The 23,686-nt window shown below is 39.9% G+C and overlaps 1 protein-coding gene and 1 long non-coding RNA gene across 3 annotated transcripts in view; one reads left to right on the top strand and one right to left on the bottom strand.

The window, feature by feature from the left end:
- The window catches only part of LOC143714406 (uncharacterized), a 297,700-nt gene that overhangs the window by 69,891 nt on the left and 204,123 nt on the right, over nucleotides 1–23,686 (top strand). The window lies entirely within an intron of this gene.
- On the bottom strand, nucleotides 21,356–23,505 carry LOC143714493 (uncharacterized). Of its 2 annotated transcripts, XR_013195504.1 has the most exons (6): nucleotides 23,449–23,505; nucleotides 23,304–23,336; nucleotides 23,135–23,173; nucleotides 22,971–23,049; nucleotides 22,571–22,625; nucleotides 21,356–22,431 (listed from the first exon to the last, which is right to left on the bottom strand). It is a non-coding gene; the product is annotated as an uncharacterized LOC143714493 (long non-coding RNA). The 2 variants fall into 2 exon arrangements; XR_013195503.1 differs by lacking the exon at nucleotides 21,356–22,431 and having other exon boundaries at nucleotides 22,445–22,625.

The raw sequence follows: 23,686 nt of genomic DNA, 5'->3' as shown, positions 1-23,686 counted from the left end.
CACTCAGTTCTTCTCTCTCCTCCTTCACTTCACTCAGTTCTTCTCTCTCCTCTTTCACTTCTCTCAGTTCTTCTCTCTCCTCCTCCACTTCACTCAGTTCTTCTCTCTCCTCCTTCACTTCACTCAGTTCTTCTCTCTCCTCCTTCACTTCACTCAGTTCTTCACTCTCCTCCTTCACTTCACTCAGTTCTTCTCTCTCCTCCTCCACTTCACTCAGTTCTTCTCTCTCCTCCTTCACTTCACTCAGTTCTTCTCTCTCCTCCTTCACTTCACTCAGTTCTTCACTCTCCTCCTTCACTTTACTCAGTTCTTCACTCTCCTCCTTCACTTCAATCAGTTCTTCTCTCTCCTCCTTCACTTCACTCAGTTCTTCTCTCTCCTCTTTCACTTCTCTCAGTTCTTCTCTCTCCTCCTCCACTTCACTCAGTTCTTCTCTCTCCTCCTTCACTTCACTCAGTTCTTCTCTCTCCTCCTTCACTTCACTCAGTTCTTCACTCTCCTCCTTCACTTTACTCAGTTCTTCACTCTCCTCCTTCACTTCAATCAGTTCTTCTCTCTCCTCCTTCACTTCAATCAGTTCTTCTCTCTCCACTGTGTCTTCCATCAGGTCTGACATGAAATAAACAATTATTACATTCAGTACATCAAAATAATTAGAAGAGAGAAATATAAAGTGAAAGGACATGAAAGTGAGCCCTGATGTAATGATAGAAAGTAGACAACTGCTATAAAATATTATGATAATTTGATGCCTTTTTATAAATGATATGTCCTTGAAACTTTCCATGAATGAGGTCAATTTATCTTCCAATTATTATTTTTAAAACATTATAGGCACAAATCCTATGTTTCTTTAGCAAGAGCTATTAATTTGATCAATGACACAATTATCTAACATATTAACATTAAAATATACAATACTGTCCTATTTTGACACCAACTTTGAGATTTATATTTATTTTACTAAAAAAGGTTTTAATTATTAATGGCCGTTCACACTAGACTTTTCCTACATAGACTTCCATTCATACACATGTGAAAGTGGGACACCAGAAACACAAGCTCAAGTGAATTACACTGTGAGAAATAACACAAGCATTTAGCATTCAAGTGGAGTGGATTATTTATTTTTAAAATTTTGAATTATTATTATTTGTTGTAAAAAAGCTGCCACAGAATGTGACATCATTTCACGGCCGTTGCAGTGTCTGAAGAAATTTCAGATGCTCAAAGTGTAGAGTGGCAATGGCTTAAACTAGTTTTATATTAACTATTTTTCTTTATCCGTGTCCAAAAAACAAAGCATTTCTTTAAACTGTGACACCCAGGAACATCATCTGGGCTCTTTCTACTGCATGATGGGAAGACAAGAAAATAATCTCAATCCATAGTCTCAGTTTTTACACAAACTGTAGAAATTGACTGTATTCATCAGCCCTGTTACCAAAGTTACTGTAAGAAGACTCTCTATAACTTGTATTATATGACAAATACAACTTTATCAGTAACTTAGTGTTTACTGATTATTATTATTATTATAATAATTTGTAAACTGTTGAAAATGACCAAAATTCTTGTAATATTTGTGCAAATTTCGAATCAGATTAAATCAGTTAAAATAGTATTTAGCTTGACCTGATGTTGACAATATGATGTTGGCCTACTACTGAGTCTGATCGATTGCTCCTGTCTGCCTTGCTGCTACTGCTGAGTTGGTTTGCGTCTGTAAGCTTTGTATATCTTTCTGTTTTGAATCTTTGTTTACTATATTTCGCCGTTGTTTAAACTGCTAAATCCATTGCTAGCACAAAACTATTATTTTGCTAGCCTGTTAGCATGCCATCCGTGCGCTCTTTATTTATTTATTTATTTATATATTTCGCTCGCGTGCCCACGCCTTTTCAAAGTCCATCAAACAACTGCGGTAAGTAGAATTAAATCATGTCATATTCTCCTCTTATTGTCACTTGCACTTCATGAAACATGTATAGCATAGCTTTCTCTGCCAGCACAGTATTTAAATGTGATAATGCAGGGAGATAGTCAGGCTGACGGAGAAGATTTCAGAACTAGAGACACGCATCCAAACTTTAATTGAGGATAGTAAGAGTGCAAGGGCATTAGATACTGCTTTGGTTGTGACTAGCTTAGTGAACACTGTACATTGTTCGGTTCCGGCTGTAGCAGAGCCAGTGCAGCAGGGCAGTTGGGTGACGGTACGATGCTGTAGTCGCTGGACAAAACACCGCTCTTCCGTTACGATTACCATAACAAATAAATTCTCCCCACTCAGTGAAACACCCACTGAGAATCCTGTTGAATGTGCCCTAGTTATTGGCGATTCTATCACACGGAACGTGAAAATAGAGACACCAGCCACCATAGTCACATGTTTGCCGGGAGCCAGAGCGCCTGACATCAAAACAAATTTAAAAGTGCTGGCTAATGCTAATCGTAAATTATTATTCACGTCGGCACTAATGATGTCAGAGATCAGAGTCAGAGATCACTAAAACTAACGTTAAAGAAGTGTGTGAACTCGCAAGTACGATGTCAGACACTGTCATTTGCTCTGGCCCCCTTCCTGTTCGCAGGAGTGATGAGATGGTTAGTAGATTGTGCTCACTCAATGGCTGGCTGTCTAAGTGGTGTCTGCAAAATAATATAGAATTCATAGACCATTGGAAAAGTTTTTGGTGCAGACCTGACCTTTTGAAGAGAGATGTTATTCATTCCTCCTGGGATGGTGCTGCTATTCTCTCTAGTAATAGGGCACTAGGGCTGTCAACGAATATTATAAATTCGAATATATATTCGAATTTATATATATATTCGCCCGTGGTAGCAGAGGCGCAGCTGTCTGCTTTGCGAGTGGCAAAATTCTGAAGCTTAAAATGTAAAATGCATTTTCCAGCTACACAGCTAGCACATTGAGTGTCTGGCTCACTCATTGGCTGTGCTGCGGCAACTGCACATCCAATGGCGCGGGCGCCTCCAACGTGTGCGCCAATGAGCTAGCATTACATCATACACGTCAGAGCCCGCCAAGGGGGCATGGCCAGACGCGCCCGAAATAGCCATCATAGCAGCAGTTTACCACAGCACAGCTTGCTCGGAGCGTTCAATGTCAGTTCTATATACTGTAAAACTTCAATTAATGTTAATAATATTTGTTTCAATCACTGAATGAAGCCTGCTATATTTAGGACAAGAGTCGTGACCTTAAATTGCTTGCACAAAACATTTGTTCATTGTTGTTCATTTAAACCGTTATACGCAGGGAGAGAGAAATAGAGATAGAGATAGAGAGATAGAGATAGAGAGAGAGAGAGCGAGAGAGAGAGAGAGAGAGAGAGATATGGAAGTAAAATAATGCCAAATGTTTAATGCGAATATTTAAATTCAAAACATTTCAAACACATTTTCATTAGTAAAATTTCAATAATCCATATTCACCTTTCATATTTCACTTCCAAAATATTCAAACTGATTAAAAATCCAACCTATAATATTCAACATGCGCTTTTCGGCCCATTTTATTTCGCTTTGCAAATTCAGTGGTTCAAATTCGACAGTAAATTCAAAGTTGACGTCCAGGAACTGTAGGAAAAGCAGTAGATTACCGAGCATAATCTCCATCTGCTGTTAGTCGACCTCACCATCAGGGGGTGCAAGCGTGTGTTGTTGACGAAGCCGGAGCAACAGACAGAGAGTGGCAACCTCTTGAACCGCCACCACGTTCGCCCTGGAAAACTTCTGCAGTCCCTAATTGGCCAAAATGCTCTGTTCGACTTTTCTGAGATCATCTACTCTTCCCTGTAGATGACCTGTGACCTACTTTCTGTAAGATCAGTTTTAAAAAACTGAATTTGAAGTTCCGAATTTCTTCATCTTGAAAACTTGAATCTGAATTTTTTTTAAATTGAATATTTGCAGTATAAGAATTCAGAACAAAAAAAACTAGCTGTTTGAAAATACATGTCTATAAAATTTAGCCATAAAAACATTTCAATTTGTTAAATTTCAAATCTTCAATATTACGTTTAAAAAAAATCAAATTCAGAACTATTTAAACTACCACCTAAAATTCAATTTTGTTAGATTACACTTGCAAATAATTCAAATTTACACAATTCAAATTCAAATCATTTTGTCATATTATTAGCTCCATAGTTCATAATCTGATTTAATCTGTTTCTTAATAAGATTAATAAGCCTCTACAAAGTATGCTTTATTAATAAGGTAGGCCTTTATTGTGTACTAAATTTGGTGCTTCAATATCCCTCACATTAAGCGTCTTAAGGGCTGTTTACACAACACCGTTTTCAACCAAAAACGTAAAACTTTTGGCCATTCGTTTACACAACAATGGCGTTTTGGGTGCCTGAAAACGCAAAGTTTTGAAAACGGGTTTCAAAGTGCAAGTTTTTGAAATTGGTCTCCGTGTAAAGAACCATGTCTCTATTTGTACAAAATGCTGAACATTCATGTGATTCTGGATTTTGCACACACAAGTTGTATTGTATTAGTTTAAATGTAGTGATGCACATTTGTGAATTTGTCAAATAGATGGGTAGTTGTGCACACATTAATAATTAGCACCAGGCCTAATTCATTTGTAGTTGTTTGTGTGTGGGTTGTGAAATAGAGCCCGACCGATATGGATTTTTGGGGGCAGATGCCGATACCGATAAAAAAGCCAGATACCGATATATCGGCCCATATTATTTATGTGTATATTATAATACAGTAATATTATGTGTATTATAGTACAGTACCAGTCAAAAGTTTGGACACTTTCCTATTGGTGTATACAAATGTTTGATGGGTACTGTATATAGAATACACAGTATAAACAGAATAAATATAAAAGTCCTGCAATGATCACTCAAATGTGGTGATCAAACACTTGTGTGACAAAGATATGTAATGGAGGCAGGGTGAATGATAGAATAAGAATGATACATTTGAGCTGTAACCAAACTAGTTTTCATTGCATGTTATATTATATTATATTCTAAATACTGTTGCATAATCTTAACTAACGAATTTGTCTTTAAATTTAGTCACGTTATATAAAACATAACTTGTACTTAAACAATTACACCTTCTTGAGCCATCAATGTGGCAATATTTGATTTTTAATTAATTATATATAATTCCAAGCACCACAGAAGTGCTCGTCCCCACGGTCATGTACAGATGGACAATGCTTTATGTCAATAACAGGGTTTTCCACCATTTAAAATACAATAATGTATACATAACTATTAAATATATTATGTAAATGACATAAAAAAAAACAAAATGTAGAATAAATATTATAATGAAAGTAGTGGTCCCCTGGAGTTGTGTCACTGGTGTTACCGTTAAACAAAAATCTCTTATTTTGAAATAAAAATCACACTGATGACATCACTTGACTTCCTTTTTCCAATTTCCTGAAGATCTATGAAGAAAGGCCCATGGTATCCACGGTCTCTTGTCAGTTATCAGAAATTCTCATTTATCTCATGATAATGGACCTACTTTATTGTTAGGGAATTGTAAAAATCTAGAATACAAATGGATTAAACTACTTAATTTAGTTAGTATACCATGATTTATCACATGTAGTTTGATACCTTGCAGCAGCCATTTTGTAAAATTAATTTTTCATACAAATTGTCACTGGTGTTACTGTCCCTGGTGTCACCTTTCTTATGGGTAACACCAGTAACTCCCATTTATAGATACACTTCATTCAAAGCTATTCATTTAGATTGTATGCCAAATGTAACAATTTAGTCTCATCTACTTAATTATGGTTGAAGAATAATGATCTTTGGTCTTATGTGTGTCATTGGTGATTCATTGTGTCACTGGTGTTACTGTCTTTTTTTTCTGTCACATTAAATATAATGTCACATAAGACATGATAATAATTTTATATCCATTTAATTCTGCTACAATCAAAAGTTAAGATTTAAAGGATTGCATCATTACTTGATTTTAAAGGGTTAGTTCACCCAAAAATGAAAATGATGTCATTAATGACTCACCCTCATGTCGTCCCAAGCCCGTAAGACCTCCGTTCATCTTCAGAACACAGTTTAAGATATTTTAGATTCAGTCCGAGAGCTTTCTGTCCCTCCATTGAAAATCTATGTACGGTATACTGTCCTTGTCCAGAAAGGCAATAAAGACATCATCAAAGTAGTCCATGTGACCTCAGTGAGTTGCCGGGCGAACACCAAAAGACTTTGAAAAGATTTAGAAAAGACTTTATAAGATTATCAGCTCACATCTAAAGACTTTGGGTTCACAGTTTTTAGTCTCAGACTAAAGATTTTACAAACACTGAATCTTGTAGTGACACTATTTACAAGACTACAACTAGATTATTTTAGCTTTTTATTCCCGCCAAATTCCTCCCATCATGCTCAGCAGTGATTTAACAAAAATGGAGGAGAAGCAGCTACAGTTAGCTACTGTGGCTTTTGCCATTGCAGTCATTTGCAGTGAAAGAAAAAAGAAAAGAAAGCGTCAGAGGAGTTGGGCACGGCCTTGGCTGCATGGACGGGGACAGCAAGGTCTGTCTGTCCTTCAAAGGGAACTGGAGGTGAGTTATGTCAATACTGTTATAGCCTAGCCGCCTACTATTGCAATCATGTACAGCTAACTATGCTAATACTTTGCAGAATACCTTGTGCTAGCTTGAACACCCAGGTAAAACCATCCTTTTTTAACCAGATAACAGACAGAAGTGGATTCAGAGAGTTACTCCGGATGACCTCTGAGGACTTTGAATATATTTTACAAAAAGTGGAGCCACTCATCTGGAAAGAAAACACAAAGTTTCGTATGGCCATCAGTGCAAAAGATAGACTCTCAGTGACACTGAGATTTTTGGCCACAGGTTTGTATGAGGGACATTATCACTACTGTTGTAGAAACACATTCCTATTTGTACACAATCCTCCCAAACAACTCATGTTGGCCTGTTGATGAAATTGTAGAAATTTACTTGGTAGATATTAGGGGTGGGCGATATCTCGGAATTTAAAATATATCAATGTATTTTTTAAATACGTTGTGGATTTTTACATATATCGTAGATCGAGATATAGCAAAATATATCGAGCTATATTTTTTTGCTCCATATTGCCCAGCCCTAGTAGGTATAAAAACCTTTTTTCTGGTAAGGAAAAAAGTCAATATCAGGAATGTGTAACCACCATCACATCCAGCTGGCTCCCTGAGACAGCTCCCACGAGTGGGTCTCGAACTTGTGTCTCTGGTGTGAGAGGCAGACACGCTAACCTCCATTACATATGCATAGTTACTGTTACCTTGTTCATGAATTAAACCAAAAAACTATTTCATCTCATCAAAGGATGCATACATTTTTTTCAAATGCCAAAATGATCTTTCCATTTTTTTTGTATGTTCCATTTATCAAATTTAATGTAACTGTACACTATTCTTTATCTGCAAGAGACAAGACAATTGTAATTGTGCAAGTTTCCACCTGTTCTGTTACAGTTAGATGGTGATACTTCTATTTCTTTACTGCTTCCATTCAAGGTGAGACCTTTAAATCCCTGGGATTCCAATACCGCATGGGCAGCACAACGGTTTCACAGATCGTCATCTCAACGTGTGAGGCGCTGTATGAAGTTATGAAGGAGGATTACCTCAAGGTGGGAAAACTAACATTTTAACAGAATATGGGTCTATATGTAATCTTACATTATGTGGTGCCCATAGCAAGTTAAAGTCAAACATGATCACTTATTGTTATCTGGATGTGTTTGTTTGCCATTTTATTGTAGACACCAACATCAGAGGCTGCCTGGAGAGCTGTCGCCGCAGACTTCAAGGACAAGTGGCAGTACCCAAATTGCCTGGGTGCGCTTGACGGAAAACATATCTCCATTCAGCCCCCCGGTCACTCAGGCAGCACATTCCGGAACTATAAAGGCCACTTCTCTGTTGTTTTAATGGCAGTAGTCGATGCCAATTACAAATTTGTTTATGTAAATGTAGGAGCCCAGGGCAGACTGTCAGATGGTGGTTTATTTGCCCACAGTGACCTCCACAGAGCAATGGAAACAGGCCACCTGAATTTACCCCCACCAGAACCCCTGCCTAACACCACCACTGTCATGCCATATATGTTTGTTGCTGACGATGCATTCCCCCTTCGCACAGACCTGCAGAAGCCATTTCCCCACGACAGCTAGACCATGACCAAAGAATCTACAATTACAGGTTGTCGAGAGCAAGACGGGTCGTGGAAAATGCCTTTGGCATTCTCGCCAACAGGTTTCGGGTCTTCAGAACAACCATCTGTCTACATCCTGACAAGGTTGTGAAAATAACACTAGCCTCATGTTTGATCCACAATTTCTTGCGAGAATGCAGATCAGAGTATGTGCCACCAACCTTGACAGACCAGGAGACTGATGACCATGAATGGATCCCTGGATCCTGGAGACAAGAAGGCCAGGGAGCATTCCATGATCTGCGAACCGGCCACGCACGCAATCCTACACAAAGGGCTAAATACCTGAGGGACCTGATGAAGAAGTACTTCAACTGACCGGAGGGCCAAGTACCATGGCAGGAGCACCACATTTAATGTGTGCACTTTCCCTTACACCACATGTATGTATGATTATATATGTAAGTAAATCCTGTTCAAGTCTGCATTTTCATTTAAACAAGGAACATTTCAGTTTTTCTGGCGAAAACTGTACTGCTGCACTATACTGGTTAAATCAATTGAATAAATAAAGAAACACATTCAAACAGTGTGTACTCTTCTTTTATTCCAAGTAGAAAAAACACTTCCACATTGTAGACAAAAATGGGCTAACAGGCAACACCCCTTAAATTCTAAACAATCACATCCTCATATTTTTTGGGGGTTTTCTTTTTAACAACAGCACATTAATTAGCTGTAAATACTAGCTAATTCAGCCACAAGAGCTGAGGTAAAGTGCAAATTAAAAAAAAAATTGAAAAAAAAAAGAAGTGGAAACTCAATGCGTTTCAATTTGCAGTGCTTTGGCTAACAGGCAACACCTCTTAAAACCAAAACAATATGACATCCTCATATTTTTTACAAAAGCATATTAACCTGCAAATATCAGCTAAATCAGCCACAAGAGCTGAGAAAAAGTGCAAAAAGTAAAAAACAACAATAACAACAAAAAAAAACCAAGCAAACTCAATGCGTTTCAATATGAAAGTGCTTGAACAGCAGCAACATTTAAACATGTTTCAGTCCACTGTAATTCACGGAACTAACAAATTTCAAAATGATAGACCTACTGGCCCAATTTTAAATGTTAACAATACTAACAATGTGACTCTCAAACTATTTTAATTATCCGCACTGTCTTCAAGGAGTTGCATGTAACTCGGTTGCCCGTGGGGAAGAGTGTATGCGTGAGATGTTGCTGGGTGTGAGGTCTGAGGCTGAATGTGAGGCTGTATTTGATTATGTTGTAGCTCTCTTGGTATGTATTGTGGTGGTGTTTGCTGTGAACAAATGTTAAACTGATCATTAGATTTTGCCCACTGTTGTGCCCTGCCTGTCAAATCCTGATCTGCTTCTTGATATTCATACAGTATTGTCATAATTCTCTTTTTGGCTCTTGTTTTCAAAATTGGGTCTTTGATGTGACAGACCTCGACTGCAACTTGTCGTCCAAACCCAGACTCATCTTCTATTCTATCTTGCTTTTCCGGGTTTAAACCAAATTTCACAGTGTTGGACATTTCTTTCAGGACTTCAAGCTTCTCAAGCTCAATGTCACTGTCATTGGGACGTCTTGCCTTTTTGTTTAATGGCCGGCGGCCTCTGGGCGCCGATGATGGTGGGCTTGAGGACCTTGATGATCCTGGTGTAGATGACCTTGGCGCAATCTCCAAAGAATTTTCCCCAGGAGAGGACACTTCGTCATCAGCCACTGTCCCCTGTGTGTCTGTGACATTGTCGTCAATCTGTTGGGCAAGATATCAACATGTATCACATTATGTTGTATGATCCAAAATATTTCTGAAGGTAGGCCTACAGTGGCGGTGGTATATAAGATAAGATAGACGTTACATTCCCACAGTGGGGAAATTCTCAGTGTTGTAGCAGCACAGTGGATAGTTAAAATAATAATAATAATTAATAATAATAATAATATAAACAATACAATAAATATACAATATATGACCAATATTAAACTGAGTCCTTGGTGTGTGTGTGTGTGTGTGTGTGTGTGTGTGTGTGTGTGTGTGTGTGTGTGTGTGTGTGTGTGTGTGTGTGTGTGTGTGTGTGTGTGTGTGTGTGTGTGTGTGTGTGTGGTCTACAAGCAGCAGTGCTAATGTGAAAGTCTGACTGCAGCAGGAAGGAAGGACCTGCGATATCTCTCCTTCACACATTTGGTGTGAAGGAGTCTATCGCTAAAGGAGCTGCTCAGTGCAGTGATGGTGTTCTGCAGGGGGTGGGAGTCACTGTCCAAATTATGTGATTATCATCATTAAATAATAATAAAAATAATAATAAACTATCATTATTATTAAATTATATAGAGACAACCATACAGTCATGTGAAAAAAATAGGACACCATGGAAGCCTGTCTATTTTTCAACATACGGTCATGTAATAACAATTTTAACAATACTGAAGGACCCAGTAATTTAACTAAACTATTTAAAAATAAGGAAGGCCTTTTTAAGACTCTCAGTGAAATGTAATTTTAAAAGAATGCAATTTTTGAGGAGGAATAAATTAGGACACCCCCCATATATTTCCCCCACACTGCTTATGAGTGTGGAAAAGGATTTAAAAAGATATCAAAGGACTTTGACATCAGCCATTCCACCATTTTACCTCACTGAATTAATTTAAACAAAGGGGGGTATCACTAGTTATTAGGGGTCCCAATTTTTTCCTCCATTAAAATAGGCATTTTTATGCATATTTTTAGTTTGAAGAGTAAAAATATGTTAATTTATATTGTTTAATTACAATCAATCACTTTCTTTTCCAGAAATGAAAAAAAAAAAAAAATCAAATTAGACATTGTTATGTGGACATTTCTTAATAAAGAGTTGACTATTTAATGGGATGACCTAACTTTCTCACATCACTGTATATTGGGGTTATGAATCTATATCATTATATGATGAGAACAATAGTTTGAACTAAATATCTAAACTAGAACTAAATATCTTGAAATATCTAAACTAGAACTAAATATCGTGTATAATTTTAAATGCTGTGTTGAAATTATGAACAAGGTGTTTCACAGTGAATAGTCGAGGGTAAGTTACATAATACAAGAAAATATACATATCCACTATAGAATACAGAGAATGGACAATACTCACAGCAAGGGTAGTCTCAGCATTGCGGGTGGTGACAAATGGCTTAAGAAAGTCTAAATGTCGCAATATCCAGTTCTGTTTAGAAGTGACGGTCTTGTCCCCACTCCCACTTGGTAGAGGTCTCAGCAGACGGCAAAACTGTGTCCTCAGAGACATGCTGCGTGTTTTAACCTCAGCAACTGGAACATAAATTGGGTAGCACTAGTTACATTTTCCCCGTTTGTGCAAAGCTAGATTTCCTGTCTTTCTCATTCAGTCTTTCATTCATGCTCTTGTACAGTAATGTCAATATCAAACATTAGCACGTTATGCCATTCAATAGAGTGGTAAGTTAGAGTTAGCATGTTAGCACATACCAGGCATGTCGACGGCTTCGGCAATATCGGACCACTTCTTTTCTTTTTCCACTCTGTCGTGGTATGAATGGCAGTGTACGTCAAAAAGACACGGCTGCTCTGCCCACAGCTCGACAAGCCGCTCCTCTTTTTCCACTGTCCACTTTCGCCTTCTTGGCGCGGCTCGTTGCGTTTCCATCGTCGCCATGATTCTTTGTTGTGACTGATGATGGCTTCCTGTTTCCGGTTTTCTGAGAACGATTTTATTGGTTGTTGATTGTTTTTCGTCAGTAGGACTACGCTAGGACTTGCGATAATATCAAACATGTTTGATATGAAAGACTAGAGAAAGACTGGCATAAATCGGGTCGCCGACTGCAGATTATCACCTCACATTTAACGATCGAGACGACGGGAGCGTGCCGAGATTCCAGTAAGATTCCTAAATACTGCCGGTCTTTAGTCTGGGACTGTGAAAATCCTTTGGTGTACGCCCGGCATTAGTTCGAATGTTTTGAAGCATCGAAAATACATTTTGGTCCAAAAATAACAAAAACTACGACTTTATTCAGCATTGTATTGTCTTCCGGTTCTGTTGTCAATCCGCTTTAGTGACGCTGATGACGTAAGACGCTGCTGACGTGTATCTGGTGCGCCCGTGTATTCGGATTCAAATAAATATGTCTGGTTAAAAAAATGCAAGTCTTCCTCTGTGTCGAAATCCTTAGACATGTTTGCGAAGATTGTTTTGTTTCCAGCGTGCGTCTCCCTCAGACTGTAAACGAAGCTCGGGCGCACCAGACACACGTCAGCTCGTCTTACGTCAGCAGCGTCACTGAACGCGGATCCACAACAGAACCGGAAGACAATACAATGCTGAATAAAGTCGTTGTTTTTGTTATTTTTGGACCAAATTGTATTTTCGATGCTTCAAAACATTCTAACTAACCCACTGATGTCACATGGACTACTTTGATGATGTCTTTATTGCCTTTCTGGACAAGGACAGTATACCGTTCATACATTTTCAATGGAGGGACAGAAAGCTCTCGGACTAAATCTAAAATATCTTAAACTGTGTTCCGAAGATGAACGGAGGTCTTACGGGCTTGGGATAACATGAGGGTGAGTCATTAATGACATCATTTTCATTTTTGGGTGAACTAACCCTTTAACTGGTTTTCAAATATTTTCATCGTTATAGCAAATACATGGTTTTGCAAATGAACTAACATAATTCAAGCACACTGTTAACAAACCTGATTAAAATAAAGAAAACATACCGGTAATCACCTTATTTGTTGCATTATTATTGTTTTACTGTAACTCTGACTACATGTGCTGAACATTTTTTAAATAATATTTAATAAAATCCTTTAATATTGCCAAAGAAGTAAGGTAACACCAGTGACAACAAAATGGTACATGCAGTCTTTAAAAAAAAATGCACAAAAAATATAAGCGGTCATTTATGTGTATACATGACTTCATATAATTGATAACATTTTGAATCAAAATTTGAGAGAAAGAGAGAGAGAGAGAGAGAGAGAGAGAGAGAGAGTGATGATCAAATAATCTCTTCGAGTATTGTACTATTGAGTTTTAAACGATTGAATGAACTCAATTGTATTTGCGTGTACTCGATTGTATATGCGTGTTTTAACATAAACATTAGCATTAGCATAAGCAGTAGCATTTACAAATAACAGCGTATACATATAAAGAATGCGACATCTAACGTACAAGAACATACCTTTTTCGAAAACGTCATGTAACAGGTGTTCGTGTTCGTGCACAAGTTCTGCTCGATTCCTCTCCACTAATATTCTTCTTATTATTATTCTTATTCTTTCTTTTTTTATGCCGGTTGGCAAACCAACTTAACGGCCACCGACTGGGCTGGAGTGTGAAAGAAAAAAAAAATTAATCCTTTTGGCTAAGTCTGTTGCTGCGTCCCAATTCGCATACTATCCGTCCTAAATAGTATTCGAAAATAGAACTAGTACGTCCCAAATCGTAGTATGTTGAAATGAGTGTTCCAACGAGACCCGGATGGTCTAATATATCCGGTCAGAATCCGAAGTGCAGATCGATGCACACTGTCGCTACTCGATCCGTACCGGAAACACGATCTGTACTGCGCATGTGCGAGAACGAAGTTTTTCTGCCACTTCCTGTCATCATCAATGTTTTTACGACATCGTCACTGTCACTACTCGATCCGTTTACTGTCACAATTTGTACTGTACTGTGCTGCATGTGCGAAAAAAACATGGATTCTTTTGCATTTTATGTGAAAGTTCAAGAATTTCTCTTAAAAGGAGAAATGCCTGGCAATCACGCAGAGCGTCGGAAAGTGAAACGGTCTTCTGCGAATTTTATCATCAAAGATAACTATGACAAGGTTTAGACTAATCCAGGACTAGGCCTTAGTTCAATTTTGTTGTGTAACAATATATCGTGCCACAATATATCGTAATACAAAAATCATGCAACAATACGATAGTGACAATATATGTATCGTGGATAGTTCACCCAAAATAAAAATTGTGTGAGGAAAAAATTATGTTTGCAGAGTTTATGTGTAAGTACTACATTAAACTACTATATAAGGTTGTTTTAATGCCAAACGTCTTATGTTACCAGAATGTTAAGCATATTCGTCTAAAATAATTTTTATTCTGGTGGCACCATTGTCTTTGGGTTACAAGCACCAAGTCCAAGCCTATTAATTTAAATCCACACTGTAATATAAAAGTTAGCATTTTAATCAACAGTGCATTTTGTAATAACCTTTTATAATATTTCTTGGGAGTATCGCAATAATGTCGTATCGCTGTTGCTTTCAGTTAAAACAGCTCAAATATGCATTTTACTCTCTGGGCCTTGTCTGTGTGATACCGGGGGTATAAGAACCGGAAGATTTTATAATGAAAAATAGAAGAGAACTGACTGACTGGTACAACCTCATGTGCTAAATGGACAAATTTGTTTAAAATATCAAGTTATTTTAACTGTACTTGTTCAGCTCCCATATCTGGGTATTAATACGTGACTTTAATGTAGTTAAACCTGTCAGATATCAGATAGTAATATGATTATGTGATATGATTATGATTTTTCTATTTACTTTGAACTTCAACTCTTTCAGACGTTTTCTTTTTTCCTTTTAAAACAGACGACAGACTCTTCTACATCGGCCCCAGTATGCAGTATATGCGGCTAGTTGTCCTGTCAGAGGAAAAGAAGAGGTCTGTTCTGTGTTCTCACGGAGTGCCATAATAATCCTGGGACTGGATTAATAATAATTAATTTACTAGCCTTGTTCCAGGCATGTTATTTGGTTACAATTTCCAAAGGGAGCCTCGTTCTCAGGATTCAAGTTCACATAAGATCCTCGTTCTCAGGCTTCAAGTTCATAAAGCCTCGTTATCACCATACATAACTGATAATTTAATTACATATTATGTATTTTGTGTTTTCTTTGGAATACCAGGCACATTGCAAGCTCCACTGACCCAGGATCCTGGACTGAAAAAACAGGAAGAGACCTTGGGGTATGTTTTAAAGGATAGAATTGTGTAAAGCTAATTTAAGTATGCATGTATAAATGTTTAAACAAGCTAGCAGTTGTTTTTAAAATGACTTTGGATGGACTTTCCCTTTTAGAGGTTTCTGTTCAACAGTGTTCAGAGAATTCCTGTGCTGTTTACATGCTGATGGTAAGAATAATTCATTTGTCAGAGCTGTTAGATAATAAAAATCAAAGTCTTACAGTGTTATTTGTATTTCACAGTATGCTCTCAGTACCTGTACTTCCTGTCCATTAATATTCACAGAGGTAAGCTGGATTTTCACACAAGTATCCCATCAAACTCATATGTATCAAATATTTATTTTTTATTTTTGTGTGTGTTTTTATGAGGAGGTGCCATTGATTCGCCAGTGGTGGTGCATTCAGCTGATGGAGAGGTTTTGCCTAGAAGGGTATGACAGATTCTACATATAAAATTTCAGTATCTTGGCTGTATTTAGCCACTGTTAGAAAAGTGACAATAAAAAGGTTTTATACAAATAGAGTTCCTACATATACATATTTTCCAAAGGCATGGACAAAGATTTGCATTTTGGACAAAGGAAGCATCCCAACTCCTTCAGGGAAACCTTGAGCCTGTCTTTAGGGTGTCAAAATCCACCACCACCAAGCTGTCGCTCAGCAAAAGAGTTGAAGTTGAAGAGGACACTGATGAGGTAAATTATTTTATTGGTCATATATCAAGCAGTTGCATGCATGCTAGATGAATAGATTAATTATTTTGTGCCATTATATATATTTACAGCCAATCATTGTAAGAGACCTTCTTACAGCGCGGGACTGGGTACACAGTCATGGAGACTTATTCTGTGGGAAGGTGACAGAGCCTTCTTTTCTGCAGATGAGCGCAAGTCAACAAAAAAATGCCCTCAGGAAGGTCCTGGAGGAACTTCCTGATGCAAAAGATGACTTTTTGTTTTTATTCCAGTGTCTAGATGACATGGAAACATTTTTATCATCCTGTACTGATGAACAAGGCCTGAAGGTCAATGCCATGTTTGTTTGTTCATGAGTGTGCAAGAGCGTGTGAGAGTGTAAGAGCGTGTGAGAGTGTAAGAGCGTGTGAGAGTGAGAGCGTTTGAGAGCATATGAGAGAGTGAGAATGTGTGAGAACGAGAGTGTGAGAGAGAGTGTGAGAGCAAGAGAGTGAGTGTGTGAGAGAGCGTGTGTGAGTGTAAGAGCGAGCGTGTGAGAGCAAGAGAGTGAGTGTGAGAGAGAGAGCGTGTGACAGCGAGAGCGTGTCTGTGTGTGAGGGAGGGATGGAGAGCGTGTGCATGAGGGAGGGAGAGCGAGACGGTGTGTGTGTGTGTGTGTGTGTGTGTGTGTGTGTGTGTGTGTGTGTGTGTGTGTGTGTGTGTGTGTGTGTGTGTGTGTGTGTGTGTGAGGGATGGAGAGCGAGACGGTGTGTGTGTGTGTGTGTGTGTGTGTGTGTGTGTGTGTGTGTGTGTGTGTGTGTGTGTGTGTGTGAGGGATGGAGAGCGAGAGCGTGTGTGAGAGCGAGTGAGAGGGTGTGATGGATTGAGGAAGTGTGTGTGTGTGTGAGAGAGAGAGCGAGCGAGAGAGCTTGTGAGAGAGCGAGTGTGTGAGGGAGGGAGGAGGGATGATGGAGGGAAGGGAGGAGGGATGATGGAGGGAAGGGAGGAGGGATGATGGAGGGAAGGGAGGAGGGATGGAGGGAGGGGAGGAGAGATGGAGGGAAGGGAGGAGAGATGGAGGGAGGGGAGGAGAGATGGAGGGATGGGAGGAGGGATGGAGGGAGGGGAGGAGAGATGGAGGGAGGGGAGGAGGGATGGAGGGAGGGGAGGAGGGATGGAGGGAGGGGAGGAGAGATGGAGGGAAGGGAGGAGAGATGGAGGGAGGGGAGGAGAGATGGAGGGAAGGGAGGAGAGATGGAGGGAGGGGAGGAGAGATGGAGGGAGGGGAGGAGAGATGGAGGGAGGGAGGAGGGATGGAGGGAGGGGAGGAGAGATGGAGGGAAGGGAGGAGAGATGGAGGGAGGGGAGGAGAGATGGAGGGAGGGAGGAGAGATGGAGGGAGGGGAGGAGAGATGGAGGGAGGGAGGAGAGATGGAGGGAGGGGAGGAGGGATGGAGGTAGGGGAGGAGAGATTGAGGGAAGGGAGGAGAGATGGAGGGAGGGGAGGAGAGATGGAGGGAAGGGAGGAGAGATGGAGGGAGGGGAGGAGAGATGGAGGGAGGGAGGAGGGATGGAGGGAGGGGAGGAGAGATGGAGGGAAGGGAGGAGAGATGGAGGGAGGGGAGGAGAGACGGAGGGAAGGGAGGAGAGATGGAGGGAGGGGAGGAGAGATGGAGGGAGGGAGGAGAGATGGAGGGAAGGGAGGAGAGATGGAGGGAGGGGAGGAGAGATGGAGGGAGGGAGGAGGGATGGAGGGAGGGGAGGAGAGATGGAGGGAGGGGAGGAGAGATGGAGGGAAGGGAGGAGAGATGGAGGGAGGGGAGGAGAGATGGAGGGAGGGAGGAGAGATGGAGGGAGGGGAGGAGAGATGGAGGGAGGGGAGGAGAGATGGAGGGAGGGGAGGAGGGATGGAGGGAGGGGAGGAGAGATGGAGGGAGGGGAGGAGAGATGGAGGGAAGGGAGGAGAGATGGAGGGAGGGGAGGAGAGATGGAGGGAGGGAGGAGGGATGGAGGGAGGGGAGGAGAGATGGAGGGAAGGGAGGAGAGATGGAGGGAGGGGAGGAGAGATGGAGGGAAGGGAGGAGAGATGGAGGGAGGGGAGGAGAGATGGAGGGAGGGGAGGAGAGATGGAGGGAGGGGAGGAGAGATGGAGGGAGGGAGGAGGGATGGAGGGAGGGGAGGAGAGATGGAGGGAAGGGAGGAGAGATGGAGGGAGGGGAGGAGAGATGGAGGGAAGGGAGGAGAGATGGAGGGAGGGAGGAGAGATGGAGGGAGGGAGGAGAGATGGAGGGAGGGAGGAGAGATGGAGGGAGGGGAGGAGAGATGGAGGGAGGGGAGGAGAGATGGAGGGAAGGGAGGAGAGATGGAGGGAGGGGAGGAAAGAGGGAGGGAAGGGAGGAGGGATGGGGGGAGGGGAGGAGAGATGGAGGGAGGGAGGAGGGATGGAGGGAGGGGAGGAGAGATGGAGGGAAGGGAGGAGAGATGGAGGGAGGGGAGGAAAGAGGGAGGGAAGGGAGGAGGGATGGGGGGAGGGGAGGAGAGATGGAGGGAGGGAGGAGGGATGGAGGGAGGGGAGGAGAGATGGAGGGAGGGAGGGATATAGATGGAGGGGTAGATAGATAGATGGATGGATGGAGGGATGGATGATAGATGGATGGATTAATTCATTTATTAATAAATAAATAATGTTATTCTGAGTGTTTCTGTGTTTTTTCTTGAGTGCAGACATTTGTTAAAGTATGCTGCAATAAGTAGAACAAACCTTTACAAAATGAAATATTACATGTAGTAATATTGTAAATATTACAATATATTACAATATTACTTCTGTAGAGGAGGCTACATACACATCTGTATGTAAAATTGACAACAATAACTGGCTTAAACAGAATTGACAAATATATGAGTGTTAACATGAAACGGAGCACGTAGAATAACACAACTTTAGGGAGAAGAAAATAAATTAAAGTTATAACAAAATAAATAAACATTAAATTAAATTACAAAGGATAAATAAAAGTCAGTTAAGGGGCTTCAGTTACGGTCTTTTACTGTCTAGGGTTACGATACGGATCGGGTAGTGTCGAACAACAACTGCCGTAAATGGTTTCGACGTCAGACAGGAAGGAGACGCGTTTTCGCACATGCGCAGTACAGATCGTGTTTCCGGTACGGATCGAGTCTCCGCATGAAAGACCCACGACTGGCAGATACAACATTTCTCTCCGAAACGGTAAGAAATTATATTAGATTGAATGGAGGATTTTAACTGTGACGAGATGATTGACAGGCCAGTTTACGGTGATGCACGCGACAGAGCTGTCCGTTAAAGATGACGTGATAGTAGCCTATGTCCCAAAGCTTGCCTACTCTTTTGCTACACACTCAAAAGTATGTACTTTTTCTTCACAAAAAGAGTATATACTTTTAGGGCGTAGTATAAGTAGGCGAATTGGGACGCAGCATGTGTCTCTCAGAAACGTAATAACAAAGTGATAAATGTTACTGGATGTTTTCCCTAATAAACCTTGCATTGTAAAATTATTCTGATTGACCATTCTGAGAGACTAAAAAAGCTGGGTTCTTTCTTGGCTGTACTTTGTGCTCTGAAACAAAATATGCTCTACAGTTTCTAAATGATTATATTTCCCTGTTGGATGTTTCCCCTTAACTTCAATGAAGAATTGAGCCCTTTCCTCAAGTCCCTTTCCTGAGACTTTCCTGTCTTCTACTCCTACACTCTATCCTTCCTATATCCACCTCTGGTTGTATATTATATAAATTTCTCCCTTTATCATGATCCACCCAATACTCCTGCCATTTTGATCTTGCATATACTTTAATTAATATTTTAGCTTCAGTTTTGCTATATGGAACTTGTAATATTCTATTATGTTTAATGCCTGGCGTACACCAAAGGATTTTCACAGTCCCAGACTAAAGACCGGCAGTCTTTAGGAATCTTACTGGAGTCTCGGCGCGCTCCCGTCGTCTCGATCGTTAAATGTGAGGTGATAATCTGCAGTCGTCGACCCGATTTATGCCAGTCTTTCTCTAGTCTTTCATATCAAACATGTTTGATATTATCGCAAGTCTTTAGTCTGAGACTAAAAACTGTGAACCCAAGTCTTTAGATGTGAGCTGATAATCTTATTAAGTCTTTTCTAAATCTTTTCAAAGTCTTTAGGTGTACAGAAAGCATTAGTGTTTGTTTTGCAAGTTTATCAACCTCCTCATTCCCCTTTAACTCCATCATGTGCAGGTACCCAAAGAAACCTTTTGCATTTAAATTATGCAAAACCATACACATTTTATGAATTATATCATTTCTTATAGATTTCCCAGATTTCATGCTTTCTAAAGCTGAATAACTATCAGATATAATCACAGAGTTATTTAAATCATTTCCCTCTACCCATTCCAGGGCCAACAAAATTGCAACCAGCTCTGTTGTGTATACCGATAAATGATCTGTTATTCTTTCCTGACATATTACCCCATTCTTTGGAATATATACTGCTGACCCAGCATGTCCTGTCTTTGGATCCTTGGAACCATCTGTAAATATGAATGTATGTTCAGAAAAATGCATATCCAGATAATATTTAACAATATCCTTCACTGCTACTTCCTTTGATTTATTTTTGATTTCTTTATGAATGCCTAAATCTACATCTGGTATAGGGAAAAACCATGGAGGAATAGGAGGGACTGAAACCGCTGAACAGTACTGTAACTTATGTAACCCTGTATTCTCAGCTTTCACATCGCCAATCCACCCAAAACTTCTGTAATTGGACTTACTATGTTCCCAGCAGTCTTTTAAGATAGCTTTAGCTGGGTGGCTATCAACTTGTCCCTTCACATTAATCCAGTATGCTAACATCAGTTGTACCCTTCTGATCCTCAAAGGCATCTCACCCATTTCCACTTGCATAGAAGACACTGGGGATGTTTTAAAGGATCCACTACATATCCTTAGAGCCTGAGCTTGCAGGACATCCAATGCTTTGACATTAGACTCTGCTGATGACAAATATGCTATACACCAATCAAAGACAGACCTCATTAGTGCCCAATATATATTTTGTAAAGATGCCCTGATTGCTCCCCATGCTTGTCCTGATAGACAACGTAGGATATTAAAAATCTTTTTACATTTAACCATTTTTTTCCAAATGAATCTTCCATGTCAATTTTTTAGCAAACAAGTATTTTTAATCAGTTTGAATATTTTGGAAGTGAAATATGAAAGGTGAAAATGGATTATTGAAATTTTACTAAAGAAAATGTGTTTGAAATGTTTTGAATTTAAATATTCACAGCTTAAATATTCAACCATGCTAAATTTCAGCCCATAAAAATGCAAGCCCTAAAAATACAATGCATATTTTTTTCAAGTAGTACAATTCAACAGGCTTTTTGTTTCAAAAACATTTGCCATTATTTTACTTCCATACAACAGGTTGATTAGAAATATTTGTAATATGTTATATTTGTTCATCAAAATGCTCCTCTCTAGAGTTTATGGACACTGAACGGCATTTCTGAGGTAAATGTGGCGTTATTGTTCTCCTGCTGTTTTATTGACGGTTGAAACACTGATTGATGGAGTACATGAGACATGATTGATTTCAGGAAGTTATTCTGTATCTTTCATTATTCCTTCTGATGTTCATTGATTTGAAAGCTGATACGTTGTTAATAATAATTCATCACATTTATATAGCGCTTTTCTGGACACTCAAAGGCCATGATGGACAGAGGCCACTGGGCAAATTTGGCCAGGACACCGGGGTTACACCCCTACTCTTTCGAAAGACATCCTGGGATTTTTTGTGACCACAGAGAGTCAGGACCTCGGTTTAACGCCTCATCCGAAGGACGGTGCTCTTTGACAGTATAGTGTCCCCGTCACTACACTGGGGCGTTAGGACCCACACAGACCACAGGGTGAGCGCCCCCTGCTGGCCTCACTAACACCTCTTCCAGCAGCAACCTGGTTTTCTCAGGAGGTCTCCCATCCAGGTACTAACCAGACTCAGCCCTGCTTAGCTTTAGTGGGCAACCAGTCTTGGGCTACAGGGTGATATGGCTGTTGTTACTCTGCAGATGAAACAAAGCACAAAGAAGATTGTCATCATGGGTAAACAAAGCTGCAATACCGTTACACCCCGACAGAGAAGAAGGGAATGATTTTTAGTAAAGTGCCTCGATTTGAGGTTGTGTGTTAGTAGAAAAGTGTGTTCAGCGGCTTCTGTAAAGTTACGAGAGTCTCAGCAGGTCGACAGCTCGTTTCACCACAGAGGAACGGAGACGGTGAAGGGTCTGGAAATACACTTTGTGCTTCGATGTGAAGGACAAACAAGGCGAGTAGACATTAAAAACTAGCCATGATGTTGATGTTGAAGCATCAGATGTGATCATCATCTGAACACTGAACCGTTTCAGATTCCTGCGGTGAATGAGGATCATCAGATCCGACCTGCAGATCCCTGTGTGAAACAGATTCAGATTCAGCTGAGATTAATCTTCATCAGCTGTACGTCATCATCATCATCATCATCTGTCTCATCTCTGAGATGATCATGTGACGCAGTGAAATAACTCTTTCTCTCAGTTTGATTCACTCACCTGTTTTCTGTATGATCATCAGTCTGACAGAAGAACCGCTTCCCTCTGAAAACATCTGACAACAGAATGACACTTATTATACACACTATTATATTCTGCTTATTCAGAGACATTTAAACTTGAGATTTCCCCTTGATTTACTAATTCAATCGGAGACGTCATTGACTGCTACAGAGGTCAAATCATTATTTTCATTATATTATATTTCATTATATTTTCACCTCTTGGTTCCTTACAACAAAATCAATACAAATATATATAAAGTCATGAAAGCTGTTCTACTAAACCTCACAGAATCATAAAATGAATGTAAATGTGATTCACGATGACCTGAGCTCTTGTGAACTAGTGTCAGATGTAAAGACTGAAGTATGACGTTATAAGATCAGGCTGGACTCACCTGAAGATCCTTTTACGTAGTATAAAACAGATGAAGATGAAGATGAAGATGAAGAGAGCAAACAGCCACCACAACTGATCTATACAAGTCATCAAATATCAAATCAGCTGATCTATAATGATAATCAATATTAGAGTTTATGTTTAAAGCTCTTGATGTTTTACCTGAGATCTGGAGAGACGGAGTCACTTCATTCAGAACATCTTTAAACACACAATGATCACAAATATCAGACAATATGACAGAAAACATTCACACTGGACTGAGTCTGAATCAGATCTGAATCAGTGTTTTATTAGTGAATTAAACACACATTTATCAGCTGAAACTCACTTGAGTTTGGAGTCGCTGTAGTTTCATTCCTCACTGAAAAACACATTCACAATCATCATGATTCACTTACAGAAGATTCAGTTTAACACAGAGTTTGATCTGAATCAGGACACACTGATGTGTTTTACTGAAGCGTCTCTCTCACCTCTGAACATGGTCTCCATTCTGAACTGAAATGAAAAAAAAGAAGCATTTAGCAGCATTTATAGAGTTTCATTAAGCTGTAAATATGAGTTTGTGTTTGTTTAATGTTCTGATGAACTGCAACTCTAATGATTCATATTTAAATCAAAATAACATTCTCATAATTTCTGTGTGTTTTAATAGAGTGGTGCAGGAATGACGTCACTAGGAATAGTCTTCGAAGACTTGTCCGGGAAGCA

The sequence above is a fragment of the Siphateles boraxobius genome, unplaced genomic scaffold (assembly GCF_051911475.1).
Source record: "Siphateles boraxobius isolate OS27281-9 unplaced genomic scaffold, OSU_SipBor_1 54, whole genome shotgun sequence".
Taxonomy (NCBI): domain Eukaryota; kingdom Metazoa; phylum Chordata; class Actinopteri; order Cypriniformes; family Leuciscidae; genus Siphateles; species Siphateles boraxobius.
Note: the sequence above shows the minus strand (reverse complement) of the source record. Positions and strands in the feature narration are given on the sequence as shown.